Below are 22,536 nucleotides of genomic sequence, written 5' to 3'. Positions count from 1 at the left end.
AAGGTGTCACATTGTCAGCTCAGCATACTGCTAGACTATTTCAGGTGTCTGAGTGTTTATCATTCAGCATGACACTGTGAGAAAAGGAACGTAGGTCTCTCATGGCACTGCCAATGTAGTGCCAGGTCCACCTTATCATCAGTAATCATGTAACAAAGGCAGGAAAGTTTCTTTCCACAGTACACAACTCGGACCCTCCACTTAAAAAGCAGCATCTGGCTAACAGTCCCCCAGACCACCTGCTCCAATGAAAAAGGTGTAAACTTGTACTGTGTCAAAGTCTAAAACTGACCATTCACTTATTGCCAAAAGCAAGAACAGTTATAAGTAATTGTCAAAGGCTGATGAAAAGAGTCTAAGAGCTTGAAAGTGTCTACCAGTTATTCATTGTACCACACATAGCTGAAAGTTGGCATAACATCTTTTAATCATTTTCTGTTGTTTGCTCCGAGCATAGAACTTAAGATTTTTATCAATTAGAAAACTCAGCAGCTGCCCTGGTATCTCAAAGGTGCCCCCAATAGAAGAGGATAGTGGTAGATGGAAGCAGAAATAGGAAGAATCCTGGTGGTATTGCATTTTTTTACATGATTCATTTGTTCCCAGTCAGAGATCTAAAGGATGGGTTGGGAATATCCTGTCTCATTCAAGAGAGGTGTATCTGTTAGAGTAGGGAAATTAGTCTAGGAGTTCTGTGCAAATCCAGGTGTCACCCAGATGTAGACCTGAAAAATAAATCTGATTAGGGCTCAAGTGGACAAAGAATAGGCCCAAAATTAATACTTATATCCTATCCTTTGGTTATTGGGTCTGGATAGGTCTAGATTTCATTTAAAAAGGAAAATATGTAAATGTAATAGGACAAGTGAATTGGAATATCACCTTGGAGACAGAAAGGAAGAGCAGACCTCTGAAAAAGATTTATTCTAAGAGTGAGAAAAAAAGGTAGAAAACTGGCATCATCTATGGGTTAAAAAAAAGAGACCTGGCTAGCATAAAATAAGAGCAGTAAGATTATAGTTGAACAAGATTAGAAATACACTGTTGAAAAAACAAAGATGTACTAGCAGAATTAAATCTGTAAAGAACAGAAGGAATGTTACAAACAATCAAATAAATTATGGGGAAGGTGAACTTAAGAGGTTCTCTCAACATGCAGAGGGTAAAAATAAGGGTTGAAAACAGTGAGGGGAAATGATCCCTCATGGAAGATAAGAGACTGGAGCGCCAACCTGAGAATTATAGGTGTTCAGAAGAAATGTAAATAACAAGCAGAACAGAAGCAATTATTCAGAGATATAATTAAATAAATTTCCTAAGTTGAAAAAAAGAATGAACAAGCAGATCAAAAGGACTGGCTGTGTTCAAAGAAAATTAAATAAAAAGAGAACTTTGTAACATTTGAATTACAGGGATGGAGAAAAAGAGACTAGAAGCATTCATACAGAAAAAAAAAAGGTGAAAAACAAAAGAACAAAGCCAAGCTGCACTTAGATTGGCTTTTTCCCCAGACACAAAGGAGCTGTGTCTATAGAATTTTGAAGAAAAAGTTGTTGCTCAATCATTTACCTTAGCCAGATTTTTAAAATACCATATTATAAAAGTAAGACACAACTAAAAAAAATGCCAACCATTTAATTTTTTTAAAAACAAATTGTCCAGTGGGGACATATTTCAATATAGGACATTCAAGAAAAATTTAATCAAGAATACCCAGTGGCACAAGAGGTAGGCAGAATGCATACTTTATTCCCCAGGTGCTGAGGCCAATTGTCATCCCAGAAAACATAGGAAACTGTCCACATTTATAAAGATACAAGAATTTGAAGGAATCACTGCCTCCTTCCGCAGTGTCATCTAGATGGAGCCTAAAACCAAATGCTTCATTCTGATTTGTTGCTCTTCATTACGGGAAACACAAGAAGTTCATCTGAAAAAAGTTTGTTTTATTTTTTGATGAAATTTACCACTCATTTCAGAAGTGTAGTTCTGTATACACAATGATACGACTTTTTAAACAGCGCTTTTGTTATTGGGAAGAGTCAGCGAAGCAGGATGGTTAAGAATGTGGGTTATAGAATGAAGCTGCTTGAATTTTACTCCTTGCTCCATAACTTATTCCCCACACTTAAATCACTTAATCTCCAAGGGCCTTGATTTTCCTCACCTATAAAATGGAAACATTGTAGACTTTGAGATACGGAATTTTTGTAAGGATTAAATGAGTCGACACATCTACAGCATTAGAACTGTGCCTGGCGTACTTAGAAGAGACAGAAAGCAAAACAAAACCCAGGGTTTTCCTTGTGTTGTAGCAATATTTTTCTGTTTCTCTAGTTTACAAGTTATTAGTTTATGAGTTTTGCATTACCAGTCAATCAAAGCATAAGTTTAAAGAAAAAGAATGGTCTTTTAAAAATAAACATATAGCTATTATTTCATAATACAAAACTTGCAGCAATAATGGGCTGTATAATCGAGATCATTCGTTAATTCTAATCTTATCACTTTATATTACCTGGACTCAAATTTTCGGTAGTGTTCAGAGTGGGTGGTGATAGCATTTCCTTTTAGGGGTTCAGGAAAGTAAACTTTGTTTCCTCCCTCATCATGGTTATACTGATGAGGTGGTGTTTTGTTTGGTTTTCTTTGTAGGAAACATATCATACAAAAGTGAGAAGGGAGAGAGAGGAGCAGAGTAGATCTAGGACAAACTAGTTACCCAAATCTGTCCCAGTTTGCTCATTCCTGTTTCTTCCTCAATTTGTCCCCAACTAAGGTGTTGAAGAAGTAATTATGTTCAAATTGCTTTTGTGGAAGAGATTGTCCATTGTCTTGCATGCATATGAAGACCTTCATCATGGAATCTCACAGCCAGCTCCTTCTTCACCTCAATAGGAGAATGCGACAGAGTTATGTATTTATTAGATGGCAAAAGCTTTGAAGTGCTGAGATAATATTAATGTACTGGTTAATATTTTCTATTTTTTATTATTTTTGCCCTTGAGTCTACCCTTTGCTCTTTTGCACTTTATTCTGTGATACAGAATGGGGCACTTCTCTTTCAAAAAGCCATTCCTATAACTGTGTTATATCCTACATGTTATTCTGACAAAACCTTTATGGTTTAAGTGGCCAAGTTGTAGACCACCTATTCCATGTCAATAATGGAAACATTTTGTCTTTGGAGGAAACCACGCATGTAGCCATGGTTTGTAAATATCTTACAAAGCATATTTTGAGACATGTCTTTTACTGAGCTTTTTGTGCATTATCTCATTTCTTCTGAATATCGTTTTTTTTGTTCAATGACATCATCAGCGTACTGCTTACTTTGAAATTAATCCCCCCAGCTGTTTTAAATTTTTCTAAATTTGGATTTTTTATTAATGTACATTTCTTCAAGTTTTGCCTACCTCTCCCTCAACTCTCCCCCTTCCACTGGGGAAGGCTTTAATTTAGTATGTGATTGGATGTGGAATTGTTATTAGCATCATTTTTGTCACAATTTTCATTAAAGTCCATCTCCCAGATATGAGACGATTCTAAAAGAAACTCCACATAGTAACTGGGGATCCAATTTTTAATAACAATGGGTTAAAATTATTGAGAAAGCCATGTGCCAGGTAGTGCAAAAAGTGCTTTATTTACGTGGACTGTCCTAACAAATCATCCCACTAGCAGTAAAAATCAGGTACTGTTTTAAATGAGCACTTTACAACTAGCACAACTGTGGTTTAAAGAGGCTAACTGATTGTACAAGTGTCTTAGATTTATTTTAAAGCTCATTCTCTTAACTTGTGCACTAAACTGGCTCTAACTTAGCAACTCGTTTTCTGCCTGGTTTTAGTGAAGCTAAGAAACTAAGGGAGGATGTCTTGACCTCCGCCAGGTTGCTTTCTTTTTCAGTTTCCAAGAACACTGGTACAAATCAGAAAAAAAATGTTTCCTAGAATCATCAAATATCAGGAGTTTCCAGGAAATTAATTTCTGACCAGTATAAGTAACCTCTTAAGAATAAGTGGAAACAGAATAAAATGTGTTCTTAACTATATGGAAAGATTTAAAAATCAGCAGTTCCACGTGACTGGGGACAACTGAGCTTTTATAAGGAAGATTTCTAGGATCTCACCTTCTGCTTCAGCTTGGGCATTGTGTGTGTGCTAAAGAAAGAGAAAGGGGGAAAAATCAATGGCACCTGGCTGATGCTCAGAAACCATGACTTTTTGCATATCACCTGGCAATTTAACAAAATATATTTTGGTCTTACGGTACATACCATAAAGCATTAATCACAGTGAGCAGACTTAGCATGTCTTCTGAATTTAAAAAAAAAATGGGTAGCCCTGTCTTGTCTGAGAAATGTTTACTCTATAGATGTTTTGTGCTTCTGGATAGGTGACTGTATCTGTTGAAACAGACCTAACTCATCTGAATCCTCTCTGGCCACACAGGGGTTGGAGAATGTTTGATGGGAGAGAAAAGCTGATGGAGTTGGACCCAGAGCCTGCTGGGGAACAGGAATTCTTTCCACACCCTGTAATTGACAAACTTATTCTTGTTTTGTTGCACATATGCAAGAAGGCAGTTTTTCAAATAGCTATGTTTAGATCAGAACTTGGGCCACATGCTTCCAAATAGAAGTTCTAATGTGCTGCACAGACTATGCAAATTAAGTTCAAAACAGACAGACAGACAGAAATACAAACAAACGAAAATGCCTCCTTCTCTGAAATGTTCTACCTCTTAGGGCACATGGAAAAATCTCTATCAGCATTCTGGAAAATGTTGGCCTAACTGAATAGCGCAAAGAGCCTGCAGGCGATAGAGATTAGCTGTTTATTTTCTGGGGATAAATGAAATGCAAGAATAAAACAGTTATGCACTTGTTTTGGAGCTGAGACCATTTGCCTGAGACAGAGTGTCCTATCCCCACCCCCCCCACCCCATTTTGGGAGTGGGACATTGGTCACTACTGATCTGGATGTCACAGCAGTTGAGAATCAAGGAACCCTGCCTGAGGACGTGTCCTTGCTCCAAGTTCCCTCCAGCCAGTTTGCCAGATGCTGACTCAATTGGAGGAGAGAGGATTATGCTCAAAGAATGGCTAAATCTGCTTGGTGATACTCAGGCATGGGTGTGATTTTATAGTTCTTTTCACAAAGGCAGATGATCCGATTTAAAGAAGGAAAGTGGAGGGCAGGGATAAATGTAAGCTGTCATGCTGATCTTTTCGACTTTAATCCTTTAAACGCATTACTTCATTTTCTCTGGTGGATGTAGTTCCTCAAAAGTAGTGTACCATTAGGTTTTTGTAAATTCAATATTTTTTATAAATGTGTCATTTTGGAAAAAAAAAGCCTTTAAAAGTTCCTTTAAGAAGGTGAGTGGCATCTTCTAATTATTTCAACAATTAGAAGGTGTTGGGTTTATTATAGCTGAGTGCCCTCTGTACAATAGAAGGCCAAATTAAAACATAATAGTGATGGTGATATTTATTAAATAATTATGTAACAATTGGTTTATCTATCTAATTGTAACTTGCTAAGTAATAATGGTTTTGGACCTCATCAGTTCCAGGTATGCTGTTAAAATAGGAAAACTTTAGAACTTCTCCTAGGAGTGGACTCTGTTCCGCTGATCACTTACTCTGATTCAAAGTAGAATGTGTCCCCTTTTAAGTGGATCAAAAGATGTATAGTTTGGAATGTGGACTGTAGGTAGTAAGGGAAATATCTTTAGAATAGCTTCTAAGTTTAGAAGAAAACTATTGATATTCTTATAATAAAGATCCTCTTTTGCAATATATCTCGACTTTGTGTTTAATCGTAGGTGCTTAATACAAGCATTTGTGATTCTTTTCTAACATAATGAAAGTGCTACTATTTGATGCTGTGTTAAGTGTGACATAGAAAGTATGGGAGAGGGAGTCGGGGGCAAGGGGCAGGAAGAGATTTTTGGCTTTTCATCACAGAAGCTAAAGCACAACTACTAATGGTCAGTTGTTGTAGGCTTTTGGACCATAGAACTTTTGACACTATTTAGGAAATATCTTCTCCTTGCCGCCTTCTGGCTATGCTTAATTCCCTCAGTCTCAAGGTGGACTTGTCTTTGAGGCCCTCTTTCAAACTTTCCTTTCCCATCACATTTGGCTTACTCATAGCAAATCACTTTGAACTTTACCGAGATGCTTGAGACCACCTGAGATGGAGCTAAGTCTCCCATCTTGTTTCCCCTATATTCTTCCCCTAACTTCTTTAACACAGAGGCTCACTGAGACCAATACTCTTATTTACCTTTGATCTCATCTATCCCATTTCTTTTAGGAGGTGTCCCTCAAATTCAACTTGTGCTTTGCTCCCATCCAGAGCTCTTCAAACATACCCATGTTTCCTTTACATTTCCTTTACATTTACACACACACACACACACACACACACATTCTTCCTTTGAATGCTCCTTCTTCTGGCTTTTCTAACCCTCCAGAATTGTTTGGCAATGGGTGGGGGGGGGGGGGAGGTCTGGACTGTCTTAACTAAGAACTGGCCATGGGGCTTGACAAGAGATATGCCAAGTAGCCCTCACCCAAGATAAGGGAATTTAGTGGGATTGGCAGATCTGTGCAGGATTGCTGAGGTGCACATGTCAGGAGAAGAATTAGAGAGATCACCAAACCCAGGAGGCACTGAGGCAGAGAAGGAAGAAAATCAGGGAGCTGAACCTGATTGAAAACAAGATGGTATTTATGAAGGACATTTCCCTGAAAAACTGCTGAAGTAGGCCAGTGGCATTTTAAGTTTGTTTTATAGGCTACAGAAATGAGGCATACAAGTGAGTCAGTGAAGATAGTTACTGGTTAGCATATATTTCCATTTTTCCTTTGATCATCAAATTCTTCGAATGAATTGATAAGCCTTTACCTTCCTGCTACAAGGCCCACTCTCTCCTTATGTCTCTGTGTAGAGAAAATCCTTTTCAATTCACTAAAAGCCAGAGGGGAAGTTGGTTGATACTCTTTGTGGTAGACTGGAGCTGAATGTACCCTAGGAAAGCATGATCTTAAACTTAATCCACTCCTGTGGAGGTGAATCCATTGTAAGTAGAATCTTTTGATGAGTTTACTTCAGTTAAGTTGTGGACCAGCTCAGTCAGGCTGGGCCTTAATCCTATTACTGGAGTCCTTTTAGAGTAAAATAAAATTCAGATCGATAGAGAAAACTACGCAGGGAGCAGCCAGAAGCTGGAACTTGGAAAAGAAGGAAGAGATTAGGAAACGCAGGTTTGTACCTTGTCAAATAACCAGCAAAGGATCAAGCCTCACCAGCAGCCAGCTTCAGAATGTCACAGTCTTCCAGGAGTCTTCCACCTTGATGATGCCTTGACTTTGACCTTTTTCCAAACTTTAAGGCAATGAGCCATTAAATTCCCATTGTTTAAGCCATTCCTTTGCATGGTATTTACTTTGAGCAGCCCAGGAAACTAAAAGGCTCCCTAATCTCCAAAACCATCCAGGCTGGCCTTTGCCCCCAGTTAGTAATGGGACACCACGTTGGAGTCCTCTCAGTCACCACGTGCCTTATTGGTACTCCCTGGTGGCTTTCTGGTCACTCTCCGTGTCCTTGAATGACTTTTCTTCTTCGAGGGTAGAAATGCTCTGCTCTCAGGCCCAATCTGGCCTGTGGCTAGGTTTTTTTGTTTTTTTTTTTTTGACACATACTATCTTTTAAAAGTTTAATCGTGGCCAAGGTTAAAAATTGAATCATACTATTTCATACAAATATCTCAATTTTTGACTTTTCTTTAAAAAGTGGAAGACCTGAGAAACTGAACTTGCCTTTCAACATGTCAATAACTGACTGAGGCTCACTGGGGCTCCTCCTCTAGACAAGACATTCACATCCCAGTTCCCTACCATTCCACCAGCCCACTCCTCATGTAATACCAGTCCAAACCCTGTGCATTTTGGCTCTGATTCCTAAAATATTGACTAATTCCCCTTCCCCCCAAGGCAACATGCCCTGTCCTCTCCCTTTCATTCTTTCTCCTTCCCTTCCTTTAGAGATCACATATCTGAGTGATTCTCAGCTGGGAGCAGGTTTTTCTTCCAGAGGAGTTTTTCAATATCTAAAGCTAGTTTTGAGGGTCATATTTGGTAGGGGGGTGCTACTGACATCAAATAAATAGAGGCCAGGGATGATGCTAAACATCTTGCAATGCGTAGGATAGGTCCCCAGAACTAAGAATTTTCTGACCCAAAATATCAATAGTATCGATGTTGAAAAGCCCTGATCTACTTCAAAGTATATCACTTAAAAGGTTACATGCTCTGAGCTTTGATTTTGCTCTAAGACCGTGTCTCTGTTTGTAGCCAGGACCTTCTATTTGGTGTGATTTCCATACTTTTCATAGAAAGTATAAAAAAGGAATCCCATCTTTACACATCGTCGTGGATCAGTTCAAATGCCAGACTTCTTACGTTATTGGATATTCTCTGTATTTTCCTAGACTCAAGAGTATGTGGTCACCCTTGACCTCCCTTTTTAATGCCTCCCTCCAACCATCTCATGAACCTGTCCCAAGTGTCTTGACTTCTTCTCTTATTTCACTCTAGTTCAGGCACTTACCATCATGCTGTTCCTGGCTGGTTGCAAAAGCTTCTTGGCTCATATCTCTTCTTCTTTCCTTCCAGATTCTGCATGCTATTGCCAAATCACTTCTTGAAAGACTATTTTCAATATATTACCTCCCTGCTTACTTTTTGCCTAGAAGTCTAGACTCTTATAGTTCTGCTTGCCATTGTAGCTTTCTCTTTTTCTCCTTCTTTTCTGGACAGTGACTGGAAGATTATAGTTGTACACTCACTATTTGTTGATGAGCCATTAGTCCATTCAGAACACCTGAGTTTGTCATTGTGCTTGCTTTACCCTGGCTCACTTCATTTACAACCACGACTCCTCCCTTCAACCAAATTCTTCCTATATTCCCAGATCCAGATCAAGTCATCCATGACCAAAACTTCTTCTACTACAAGTGGACTTATTTTTTCTGAATTCTTCAAGCTCTTAGTGTCTGTGTTAAATGCATATCATTTACTCATTCATGCCATTAATTTGCTTTTAATGTTATATATCTTATGGACATATATTTTAATTTCTTTGAAGGTTAAAGTTATATCCTGTCATTTTTTTTCTTTTGTATTCTGTAGCATATTTATCCCTGGGGTTTTCCCACAGTAGGCATTCAATAAGTAAGTCAATGACTCAGAATTAATCTATAAAGAAAGTTATAAGTCATTTAATACAACCTCCCACTCAATATAGGGTATAGCTTGTTGGCAATATCTGTGATAGATGGCCAGCCAGTTCCATAAATACTTTTATTCTTGGGAGGCAATATGGTATAGAAAAAGAGAATGAATTTTGGAGTCAAATGGACCTGGGTTTGAATCCAGATTCTACTACTTGATAGTTACATGATCTGTGGCAAGGTATTTACTTTCTATACCCTGAAGTTTTTACTCATATGCAAAAATGGTAAAAAAGTACCTCTTTGTCCAGTAGTTCTGCGTATGAAATGGATTGGAAAACATCTCGAAGGTTGATTGATATAAATGAGGAGTGATAAATCTAAGTATTCCTTTCCTTCCTGTGTTAGGTAGAACAATGTCCCCCTCAAAATGTCCAGATCCCAATCCCTGTAAGGGTGAATAATGTTATGTTACATGGTGGGGGAGAATTAAGGTTGCAGATGGAATTAATATTGCTAATCCGTTGACCTCAATATGGAAGATTATCGTGGATTATCTGAGTGGGCCCAATGTCTTTAAAAAGTGAAAAAGGGAGATAGAAGAAGAGTTCGAGTCAAAAGAGATGTCATGACAGAAAAAGAGGTCAGTGTGATTCTATGTGAGAAGGACTCAGCCTGCCTTTGCTGGCTTTGAGGATGAATGAGGGCTACAAAGCAAGTATTGTTGATTGAATTGTGTTCCCCAATTTGGACATGTTCTTGGTCTTGGTCCATGTTCTGGTGGTCTGTGGATCCATAGTAAATAAGATCTTTTCAAGGTGTTACTTCAGTTAAAGCGTGCTCCAACTAAATCAGGTTGGGCTTAACTCCAGATTACTGGAGTCTTTTATAAACAGAGTAAAAGTCAGATGGAGAGATAAGCCACAGGGAGCAGCCAGAAGCTGAAAGTCAATGAAATTCTGAGGAGAAATCATTGCCATGTGCCTTGCCATGTGATGGAAAAGCCAAGGATCCCTGGATCTTGCTGGTCAGCCAAAAGATACTGAGCCCTGGAGGAAGCAAGCCTTCTTGACTCTGAAACTGTGAGCCAATAAACTCCTGTTCTTAAGTCAACCCATTGTATGGTGTTATTTTTTTAGCAGCTAGGAAACTAAAACAAGGATTGCAGGAAATCTCTAGAAGCTGACAAAGGACAATGAAGTGGATTCTCTCCTAGAGCCTCAAGAAGGAACACAGCCCTGCCAACACTTCAAATTTAGCCCAACAAAGTCCATTTTGAAATTGACTCCCAGAACTTTAAGATAATAAATTTGTGCTGTTTTAAATTACTAGGTTAGTGGAAATTTGTTATAGCAGTAGTAGGAAATGAATACACTTCTCCTTTCTCTCCCCTAAGATTTTGTGTTTGAACTACCCTCCTCAAGAAGAAAGTAGAAGAGAGGGCAGTTTTAATTTATTCCTAAATGGTTGCTTAGTAGGTGCTTAATAGTTGTTTGTTGAATAATGAATGAACAGGAAGCTTACTGCATTTTAGGTAGTCCGTTCCATTGTTCTGACCTATAGAAACTTCCACCTTTTATTAAATAAAAATCAACTAATTGCTTCCTGATTGATGGAAAAGACAAACCCCCATATGGTCTTCACTGTATTAAAATCTGTGTATTTATTTCATTAATATTTACTAGGACCACAAGTAAAAGAAAACTACAAGTTTTGTTAGAGACATCTTAATAATTGAAGTAGGTTGAGAATCAGAAAACATAGACACTACTTTTAGGAATATTAATGATTTAAAATGAAATCCTGACTACATACGAAAGGAAAGGTAAAGATGCAGTTAATCACTGTCCGTGATTATATTGGAAAGACCAAAATGCAAGATGAAATGATAGTACAAAAGCCAGAAGATGAATGCAAAAATGAGGTAGATATCATGACATTTAAGAAGATGATTAATTGACCAATGGCTGATAGAGAAAATGATCAAGGTTTGAGTTGGGGAGCTCACCTTTGCAGGGGGAGCCATCCTGGTCCCAGAGGGTTCTTCAGTCATTGCGTTGGAGATTTGTGCTCAAGTAGAGTTTATATCCCATCCTGCCAAGTTGGTGGTGACTTTGAGGACCTCCAGACTGAACCTCAGGAGAATTTCTGGTTGAGAAATTCTCATTTAGGACAATGTTAGATGAGTGACACCCAAGTATCCAGGATCAAAGTCTGCAGCAATGGCTCACTTGGAACTATCCTTGGAACTAGGCCACCCTGCTGGATCTCTTCTGTTTTATCAGATCCAATAACCTGGTTTGCATTACCTGGTGTGCTACTGGCCTGAATGGCCCCCTTTTATGTGACCTTGGTACTTTTTCTTATCAAATCCTGGATTTTTCTAGCACTGATCTGCACCCATCACTCTGCTTACTCTCTTGCCTTTTCTGTACCCATCCTAATTGGCCCAGAAAAAAAAATGTTCCAACTGAATCTTGCATGTCTGTTATCCATCAAGGAACAAAAACTGAATGTACTAAGAATTATCTGGAAAAGGACATGCTAACATATTAATGTAAAGTTCATTTTACAAAATGCAAAGTAGTTACTTTACATAAATACTCAAAGTCTATTTTTATAAATGTATTCATTATATTTTCCTTTGACAAATGGTTCAATAGAACTCATAGTGTTTTTTCCAATTAGTAATCATTAGTGTTCTATAGCGTTTGCTTGGAAAGTATATTAAAAGGCTAGAACAATGTCACCAGGGGAAGAACTTCTATATTTAGAAGCCATGTCAAAATCAATCCTTCTGGAATCAAGCATTTAGCTGCTCTCATAACTGACCACCATGATTTTAGTCTTCTGACTAAGATCAATATAGGTAAGCTCTAAGAGAATAAACTATTCTCTTATTCTTTTGGTATATTACAGTTCAGGAAGAGCTGGCTTCAGTTCAAAATTTAATTTATACTTATAAAAATTATAGATTTCCTGTGGTATAATAAAAGCTAAACAGGCATGGAGGAAGACAACATTCAACCAAAATGCTGTCATTTGAATGCCAGTGATGGAATCCTCAGCTTCAAATTCAGAAGCTTTTTCTTAGTTTTTATCCTTCCTAATAATAATAATTTCCTATATGTACAGCATTTTCAAGTCTAGGGAAAATTTGAAGTAAATTATTTGATAATCCTTAACTTCTCTGTGTAATCCTTTGTAAGCTCCTAGGGGCTAAGAAGTGTCTCTTCTCAGCACCTAGCCAAATTCCTGGTTCTTAGCTGTAATTCACTGCTGTTGAATGAATAAAGGATGATTTCCATGTACCTTATCATTGATCATTCCTCATTTTTGAAATCTTCTCTGCCCTTGTGTTCTATTATGCTGCGTTCTCCAAGTATTCCTGCCATCTTTGTAACCACTTCCTCTCCTTTTCTTTCTAAAGTTCTATGCTCGTTCTTGCTGTCTCCCCACACCTTCTTTCTTATGTTTCATTCACTAGCAATCCTCTGTGTGTCATCTCTGGATCTGTGACGCTCATGTTCTTTCCAACCTTGACAGCTCACCTAAGTCCCAGCTCTGTATCTCTAAAGCATTTCCCTGAAACTGAGAATTCAATTTGTCGAAAACAAAGGCCAGGATTTTATCATTCAATCAGTTGCTCTCCTGATTTCCTTAAATGACATTACCAGTCTACACGACACCCAATTTCAAAACCTCAAACTCATTTGTTCATTTTTCTCCTTTCTCTTCCCCTCCCCCCATCTAGCCTTCTCAATGCTACCATTTCAGAGTCTCTCACGTGGAATGGAATGTTCTCAACCTTGCATTTGAAACCCATATTCAGAGCCCACTGTTTTGTGGAATCTGTAAAAGGGGCCAAAGACATGGGCATTACATTTAAAATAAAGAGTGGTCATGGAAATTTTTGAAATATTATTTCTGAGACCAGTAAAGGATTTTGATAACCCAGTAATATTGGGATATCTGAAGAATTTTGCTCACAAATTTCTAAAGACTGAGGGATAATACAAACTATCAGTCTATTCTTAGAAATCATAATGAACACTTAGTAGACGAATTAATGGAAAATAAAGTCAGCCAGAGCTAAAAAGGTAAATGGTAGACTTTATTTCTAACAAACTACTGGAAACATCAAATCTTCTTGACCCAATTTAGATCCTTAAAAATGTGGTTTATATTGGCCATAAAAGAAAGTTCACATTGATAGGATCTTGTGTGGTAAAATTTGTTATAGAGAACAAGGCAAAATAAAGCAGGAAACCAAAACTGAACACAAAATAACTGATTGTCAAATCATCTATTGGTTTATACAATTTCTTCTGGGGAAGAAAATTTACCTTAATTAAGATAATTCCAGCAAAACAGGAATAAAAATGGGAAATTAGAAATAATTTATCCCCTCTGTTTAGAAAATTGATTAAGGAATTAAGGTGGTTTAAGGAGAGAGGTTCTGGAGAAACGTTTCTCCTTGAAAATCTACCAATTGTTGTAGATGCTAATAATCATACTCATGTTCAGAATGCTCTCGTTCTGAAAATGGTGATGTGAAAATATCTACTGTATCAGAATAGTACGGTCAAGATATCATGATAAGACATTCCCCTAATTTCTTCTCCTGACTGAAATCGCTTAGAACAGGACCTTTTATTTCTGAAATGGTCTCTTGCTTTGTGTCCCTGAACTCAGTTTCTCAGTTCTCAATTTTCCCCAACATGACGTGTTAAACTAGCGTTTTCAAGGACAGTTCTTATTCCGCATTGGCATTTAGTATGTAATTCATGCACGGTATCTAGCTCAGGGCCTGACACATCACAGATGTTTAGTAATTGTTATATCCCTCCCCATTTCCACATATTTCCTTATGCCCAAACTCTATAACCTGGTTTTGAATCTGTACAATCTGTACAACTGTTCTCTAATGTACCAGTCTATTTTAAATGTTTTTGCATGCCCTAATTTCCAGAAAATCTGTTCACTACTGTCACCCCATTTTTTTGTTCTTCTGCTTTCTTTCTGCAGGGCCCCCCATCTGAATTGTCCTCTTTATCATCATTGTCAAATTAAATCTTTTCCGTTGTCATGGCACCTAACTTTGTGCCCTGTTCTTGGGGAAGACTTCTGGTGTCTTCTATTGGATATGCATGAGGCTTTGAAACCAACCAGCACATTCTTTTTACTATGGTAGTGCTTAGCATATTCCATCCCTCTCTCCCTGCCCCACCAGAAGATCTAAATACCAGAAGGGTAAGGGACCCTGCTTGAATGTTTTTGAAATCTGAAGAGGATTGGCGCAGTGTCCTACAAATGTTAGGTTTTCACTGACTATTTCCAGCCCAACTACATAAAGACAGGATGAAGGCAACGAGAGAGATGTTTTTGTAGCAAATAACCTGAGTAGAGATGCTGCCCTGCTCTGCAATAAACCTACATATTCAACTGGAATCATGGGGGGAGAGAAAGGGGAGAGGTTACAGGCCATGGAGTAAAGGTAACCGTAATGCACAATTTTCATGTAAATACTTCTACACACCCTAGTTTTCTTTCTTTTCTGTCTCCCCTCACCCCACATACTTACCTTAATAATTATGTGCTTGGCGGAAAACAAATAATACATTGTATTTCACTTCTCTTAAAGTATTTTATTCTTTTGGGTGGCGTCTCACATTCAGAAGTTTAGGGAAGAACTGATATTAAAAGAAAGATCCTTCATGTAGAAAAGAGTTTATTTTGACCCTACAATATAATCAGATGGCATGTGTTTAAAGATAGCAGGGTTTCCAAACACTAACAAGCATCTGAATCAATCTTCTAAAGATATTCCTTACTCTCCTATTGGATGCCTACTTTAAACTTTTGACTTTCACTGAAATGAATTTCTTTGCTTTTCAGATCTGTGTTCAATACATTCACCTTCTTGTGTATTTGTCCAGCTCTGAATTTGCGTCAAGTTAGTCTCTGCTTTATTTTTGTATTGTGGCACTTTCTATTCTTTGGCATCTTATTGATTAAACCTTTTCAAAGATTCTACTATCATTACCATATTCAGGAAGAGAGGGAAATGCAATTGTCCTTTTGGAAAATCCTGAGATCTTTTGCTTGTCGCTGGTCCTTTTAAGCAAGAAACTTTACAATGATGGGCTTCCATCACAAAGTCACAATGTGCTTTAACTATTCACATACTAATAAATTATTGTTTTAGTTTGCTAATGCTGCTGAAAATGCGATATACAAGATATGAGTTGTCTTTTAAAGGGAATTTATTAAGTGACAAGTTTACAGTTCCAAGTCCATAAAAATGTCCAAACTAAGGCATCCAGGAAAAGATACATTGATTCCAGACAGGCCAGTGACATCTGGAACACTTCTGTCAGCTGGGAAGCCACATGGCTGGCATCTGCTGGTCCTTTGGCTGCTGGTTTTAAACATCTTCCCCAGGGACATTTTCTTTTTGCATTTCCAAATGTCTCTGTCTGTGTCAGGTCAGAGCTTTTTCCAAAATGGTTTACTCTTAAAGAACTCCAGTAAATGGATTAAGACCCACCTTAAATGGACAGAGACACATCTCCATGGAAACCACCTAATCAAAGGTCCCATCCAAAACTGGGTGGTCATATCCCCATGGAAACAGCTTAATAAGAAAGATCCCACCCAAACAATAACTCTGTTTCCACAAGACTGTATTAGGAAAAAGAATGTGGCTTTTCTGGGGTACACAGAAGTCTCAAACCAGCACAATTACCAATTACTTTACCTTAATAACGAACATGATTATGTTATTATCTACCTATCCGTTTAAATGAGGGAAGTCAGCAAGCATGCCAAGATTATCCTACTAGTGCAACTAATTCATACCACCATGAAACGGTAAGAATGAAATCAGTTCTACATACTTGAGCTTGTGAAGAAAAAGGAGTGGGGTTAGTAGAGGAGGTAAACAAAATTTGGCTTATTTGGCTTTCAGTTAATTGGCCCCAGTCATAGGATCTTTTCAGGTGTCTATGGAGTTGTAAATGCAATTGTTAATTTTCTGACAAGGTAAACATATTTCCCATCTGGTGGGAAAAATGACATTTCTGAACTTTCCAGATTTGGGCAAGTGCTCAAGGTTTCCAAATTACTTTTGTAAGAAGCATTCTTCCCCTGAAGTTCCAGGCTCTTGAACATTTTCCTCACTCATGGTAAACATACTAATAAAACAAGCCAATTTCTCTGTAAGTACAAACCATGCTGCAGGTTGGGGTATTAGAGACGTTTTGATTCTTTTCCGCTTGTTAATGAATGCATTGAAATCAATTCGGTTTGGTCCTTCAATTTTCATTTGGAATAGAATGTTAAATTTAACAGATGATCAATCTCATTACTTTTACTAAGTGGTTTCTTATAGCTAGTAGCCACCTGTTTGCAAGCGTTTCTATATGAAGTGCAGTGTTTCTGAAAGCAGATCTGCATAATAATCACCTGAAATGCTCCTTGAAGATAGAGGGTGCTGGGTCTCACTGGAGCGCTATTGAGGGGTGGCCAGGGAAGGTTAACCTTAAAGAGCACACTGGACATTTGAGAAATAATGGATTAGTGAGTAGGCTTACAGAAAATCAAAATGCATTCACACGACAATGAAATGCAGTGATGTACACTATTAGTGTCCATACGTACTATTACTAGCCAAACATTTCTCTTTGTGTAAAGTTTGAATACTCTCACATTCAACAGAAATACAGTGGAATGGTCATTTGATTTGTTATCATTGAGATGTATTAGAATAATTCAATCGAGAGTAATAAAAATGACTGCTGCAGATAAAAGCTAAGTTTGGGCTGAGCATGTCAACTCAGCCTTAAGGGTATCTTTGGGTCTGATGGAAACTGTGACTAGGGAAAGAAGATCAGAATGAAAAAAAGTAATGCAATCAAAGGTAGAGTTGTAAGGAGACAAAAAATTTAATCCTTAGTGGACACATTCTAATTCAAGGTAAAGGATAGATGTATGTTTGCAAATTTCAGCATTGCATGTGGAAAATATTACTAGTCATCATTTAAAAATAGAGCTAAAAGCCTAAAATAGGAAAATAAAGGCGGGCCTTTCAATCCTTTTTGCTTGATGCACTTTAAAATAAAAGGAGGTAGAAATCAGAGAATTGTAGAATGATATATTTTCAAGGAAGGACAAATGCAAAGAACTATACAAGTGAAACAAATTAGTAATTTGATTCTTCTGAAACTGAGTTGGCACCTGACTAGAGCTATCTTAGGCACCAGGAAATCAAAGATAAAAAGTTATTGATTCTCCCCTCCCGACAGAGTCTAATGGTTGGGATTAGACTGTGATGGATAATACACACAGTACAGTCCAGGGTCACCAAGACAAGAGTGGAAACAAATCCCCAAAAAGAGGAGCAGTATAGAGGAGGGAACAATGAACCCCAAAGAGTGGGGAGAACCAGGGAAGACCTTTGGGGAGTGGGACAACTGAACTGCACTGCGAGGATGAAGAAAAACGTGTCGGACAGACATACATTTTAAACATGTGTGCTGTTCTGGGACTGAGTCGTCCGGGCTCGCTGCAGCAGAACTGGGAGTGATGGGGAGAGGAAGAGGAATTGGGCTGGACAAGTAGGTAGATCAGGTCAGGAAAAGCTGGTTTTAAATACGTACACACCTGCACACACACACACACACACACACACACACACACACACACACACACACACACACACGGGTACACACATAGATAGAAGACACACACGCATAATCTTACAAAGGATTAAGGCGTTTAAACATCTTGGGTAACCATTGAAAAACTTTTAACAGAGAAATGACCTTATTTGCATTTTATTCAAAACCTGGGAGTAGTTTTGGGGAGACAGGAGGGAAGACAGACTGTACGGAAGCAACCGGTTAACAGGATGCAGTTAAGACGCTGTAGAAACAAAGGAAATAATTCAGATTCAAGCGATGGTTAGGAAGTTGGATCAGCTGAACTTGGTAAGTGCTTCATTGTGAAGGGTAAGGGAGAGCGAGGAGGTGGAAAATAACGCTTAAGTTTTGGATTTAAGAAATTGGGGGTAGGGGTGGGAGTGGGGGTGAAACTTGACCATGACAAGGAATGCAGAAGGAAGACAGATATAAGTGGTGGCTATTGTTTCAAGATTAGAGGTAATATTTGACGTATTGACATTATAATGTCTGCGGGGCATCTATTAATACAATTCAGCAAATTTTTAGTGAGCCCCTGTGGATGACTCCATCTGGCCTAAGTCCTGAGGATTCAGCAGTGAACAGCTCCCTGTCTTTGTGGAGCTTACAGGTAATGAGAAAGGAAGGCCTCAAATAAAAATTACAGGTATGATGTCTGTTCTGAAAGGGAATGTGGAGTTAGATATATGGGAGAGGCTGAGGACAGAGATATAGTTTTGAAAGTCATCAGTATATATGTTACAGTTGAAATCATAAGGATGAATGAGTGGCCTAGAGAGAAGGTGACAGTGAGAAGAAGAGAGGGTTGAGAAAAGAAACCTGGGGCATCTCACTATTCGATGGACAGTAAAGGAGACTATGAAGTAATTGTCAGAGAATCATAGGGAGAGAATTGGGAAAGAGTGGTGAAGTAATTGTCAGAGAATCATAGGGAGAGAATTGGAAAAGAGTGGTGTTTGGAATCAAGAGAAGACTTTCAAGAAAAATAACGTGTTCCAAACATATTGTGGAAAGCTGAAATAAGAAAGAGTCTGGGAGATGTCCTTTAGTTCTTACAAAATGGAAGACTCTTGTGAAGTTTGTGAGATGTGCTAGAGGTGATTGGCAGGGGCTGAAGTGCATTGAGGAAGAGTGAGAAGTAATGAGATGACAAGTGAAGATGATGTACTGTAGAAGTTCAGTCCTGAAGGGAAGGAGAAAGATGGAGGGAGGTAGAGGGCACCGCAAGATAAAGGAGAGAAAGGGCCGGTGTTTGAGAATGGGAGTTGAACACGTCTCATGACTAAGGAGAAGAAATTATCAGTGAAAGAAAAGTCTTGAAAATTAAGTAGAGAAGGGCTAAATTATGGAGCAAGTTCCTAAAGGAGGCCAGGAAGTATAGAATCTACCGACAGGCCTCAAATTAACTTTAAACAAGTGGATGGAGACTTTTCCTTCAAAACTAAATGGAAAGGGGTAAGAATGTGTAAGAATATAGGTAGGCATGGGATGGGGAAATGGAGAGGGTCTCTAGGGAAAAAGATAGTATGAAAATAGAAGTTCAAAGATGAATAACTTTTTCGGATGTCATTAAAGCAGTCAATCTTGATCATTTTAACATTTATATGCTGTAATAGATTATCTCCCAATTGAAATTTTGGCTTATCAGATAAAAAAAATAAAAGGAAAAAAATGTGGTTCCAGTGCAAAACGAATGCCAAAAAATAAAAAATGAATTTAATTTTTGAAGGTTCCTCCCTGGGGCTTTATATTTAAATTGCATAAAGTTCTCTGAATTCCACAGATCACGACAGGAGCATGATTCCAGGAAATTCTGAGGCCATGTCATTTTTGGAGAAAACTGTAGCAAACAGAAGTTTGCTGCAAAGTTCTATAAATATTTATCAGTCATGACTTTTACCCAGAGGAGGTTAAAGATCTCTGATTTTTGAATGAGAATGCACAGCAGTCTGATTTGATATAAAATAGCCAGCAAACAGAACTCTTCATATTTAAAAGTACTTAACGACATCTTTTGGACACCATTATAAGACAATACGAGTTGTTCCAGTCATTTACAAAACATCAGTTATAAGTACTGTAATAACTGTTATCACTATAATCACATCTAATAAATTATATTTTGATTCTAGATTGGCTTAGATTGCCTGAGGAGAAAAATCAAATGGGACACATTATTGCAATATATGAGATGCTAACTGGATCAATTTTAAAGTCAGAGATTTGCCAACTTCGTCCTTACTACTCCTGGGTTGAACTTCTTCATATGCATGCCATTTTATTATAAGTTTTACCATATGTTCTCATTAGAATATACTATTAGAAGGGTAAAGAATTTCAGCTTCAGAGGCACTTAACTTCTTGAAGGTTTATTACAGAAGTGTATCATCTTATTGATTTAAAGATAAACACCAGACAATGTCTTCAATAGACCATTCAAGATAAATATGAAGGACACAAGACAAAGCTGATATTCACCATTATCAATCTCTTTAGAAATATCATATTCATTTGGGACTAACTTGATTACCTGAAAAGTATTTCAGTGTAGTTAAAAGAAAATTAAAGTACGCTACATATGATTTTTCTTGATAATTTTATGGAGTTTATTAAGATAAAAAGAAATGTTTCGGCATGGGGTGAAGTGAAAAGGAGAACCCTGTTATATTTTATGGATCCATCCCTATTGTCTGGAATTTAATAGACAATGAGGGTATACAGTTATCAATGCCTCATATACTTCCTTTTTCATTTTTTTAAGGTAATCAAATGAAAGAGAATTTGTTAGAATTCCAAAATTTGTGGGAAAGAAGAAATGAGGATGCTCCTAATAGTTTCTAAGAGAAGTTCATAAATGTGGCAGGGGCTCAGAAATTTACATGATATTACAAAAAAAAAAATCCAGGAAACTGAAAAATACTTTTATGAACTATGAATAATAAAAGGTAAATTTCATTCAACCATTCTAAAGGAAAGATTGCATTTTTTTTCTGTTCTCTCTATGAAAAAGTTATTATAACCTAGTTGACATATGAAAGGTTATTAAAGGGTGGGTAACAATGGCTCAGTGGCAGAGTTCTCTCCTGCCATGCCGGAGACCTGGGTTCCATTCGTAGTGCCTACCCATGTGGAAAAAAAAAGGCCTTTGAAGAGTATGTGGCAAAAATATAGGAAACAAGTATTATAAAGGTATATTAGGTGTTTAATTAATAAAAATGTAGTGCTGTTTTCCCAAATTTTAGGACATTTGTCAATTTATAAAATTTGTGATCTGCTGTGATTTATTTTCTCATTATAAATGAGCATTTAATTTTGTATTGATTTTTTTGTATTTTTTTTAAAGGCTTCATGAAAATCAAGATGTACCCCTGGTGTGACTTGTGTAATTTTCATTGGAAATAGCTTTTTTTCCAGAGCATTGTCAAAAGTGCTTCAGTATTTGATATTTTCTGGAGAAGCTTCATTTAGCCCCATCCAATTGTTCAAAGTATTTTCACTGTTATTATATTTTTGTTGCTATAAAAGCGTATATTTTGCAATGCTTTCATTTTTCCCAATGATCCAGATCTCTTCTTAATCTCACTTAGATGTATTTATTTGGCCTGTGGTAAATTGAATTGTGTACCCCCATTTATAGATGTTCTTAATCTTAATTCATGTTGCAATGGTTGTGAACCCATTGTAAATAGGACTCTTGAAGATGTTATTTTTTCATTAAACTGGCCAATTGAACTAGAGTGGGTCTTAATCTGGATTACTGGAGGCTTTATAAGCAGGAAGCCATGAGGAGGAGCCAAAAGCTCAAAACCAAGGGAACCTGGAGAAGAGAGGAGAGAATATGGCTATGGCACAAGGCAGAAAGCCCTGGGATCTCTGGCAGTCAGCAACAGACTGCTACAGACTTTGGGGAGAAACATGGTCTTGCTGATGCCTCAATTTTGAACTTCTCCTACTCTCAAAAAACCGTGAGACAATAAATCCCTGCTGTTTATGCCAACCCATTGCCAGGCATTTGTCATTAGCAGGCTTGCAAACTTATGACATAGTTGTGATGGTTTGGAGGCTTTATGGACCCCAGAAAATTATGTTCTTAAAGTTAATCCATTCCTATTGTAGGCGGGACTTTTGATTAGTGACAGGCCGGCCCAGGGTGGGTCTTAATCCTTTAACAGGAATCCTTTATAACTGGGAAGAACAGAGAGAAAGCCACAGAGGTTGAGAGGCAAAACCACGGCAGCAAGAAGCTGAAGCAATGAAACCTGGAAGAGAAACAAGAGCCCAGGAAGCCCCGACACGTGCCTGGCTGTGTGACCGCGGTGTCCGGGATTGCCAGCAGCCGGCTTCAGGAAGAAAGCACCGTTTGATAATACCGTGATGTGAGCAATTTCATGGGCTCAGAACTGCAAGCTTGTACATTCATAAATTCCCATAGTGAAAAGCTGACCTGTTTCACAGTACCTGTATTTTGGTAGCCTAGCAGTCTAGAACAGATAGAATATATATATATTAATATAGAGATAGATATAATATATATAGATATAATAATCTAGAAAGATTATTTTCACTTTTGAAACTAGTCCCCATTCCA

The sequence above is a fragment of the Tamandua tetradactyla genome, chromosome 3 (genome assembly GCF_023851605.1).
Source record: "Tamandua tetradactyla isolate mTamTet1 chromosome 3, mTamTet1.pri, whole genome shotgun sequence".
Lineage (NCBI taxonomy): Eukaryota > Metazoa > Chordata > Mammalia > Pilosa > Myrmecophagidae > Tamandua > Tamandua tetradactyla.
The sequence above is the reverse complement of the archived record's forward strand: the minus strand, read 5'-3'. Positions refer to the sequence as shown.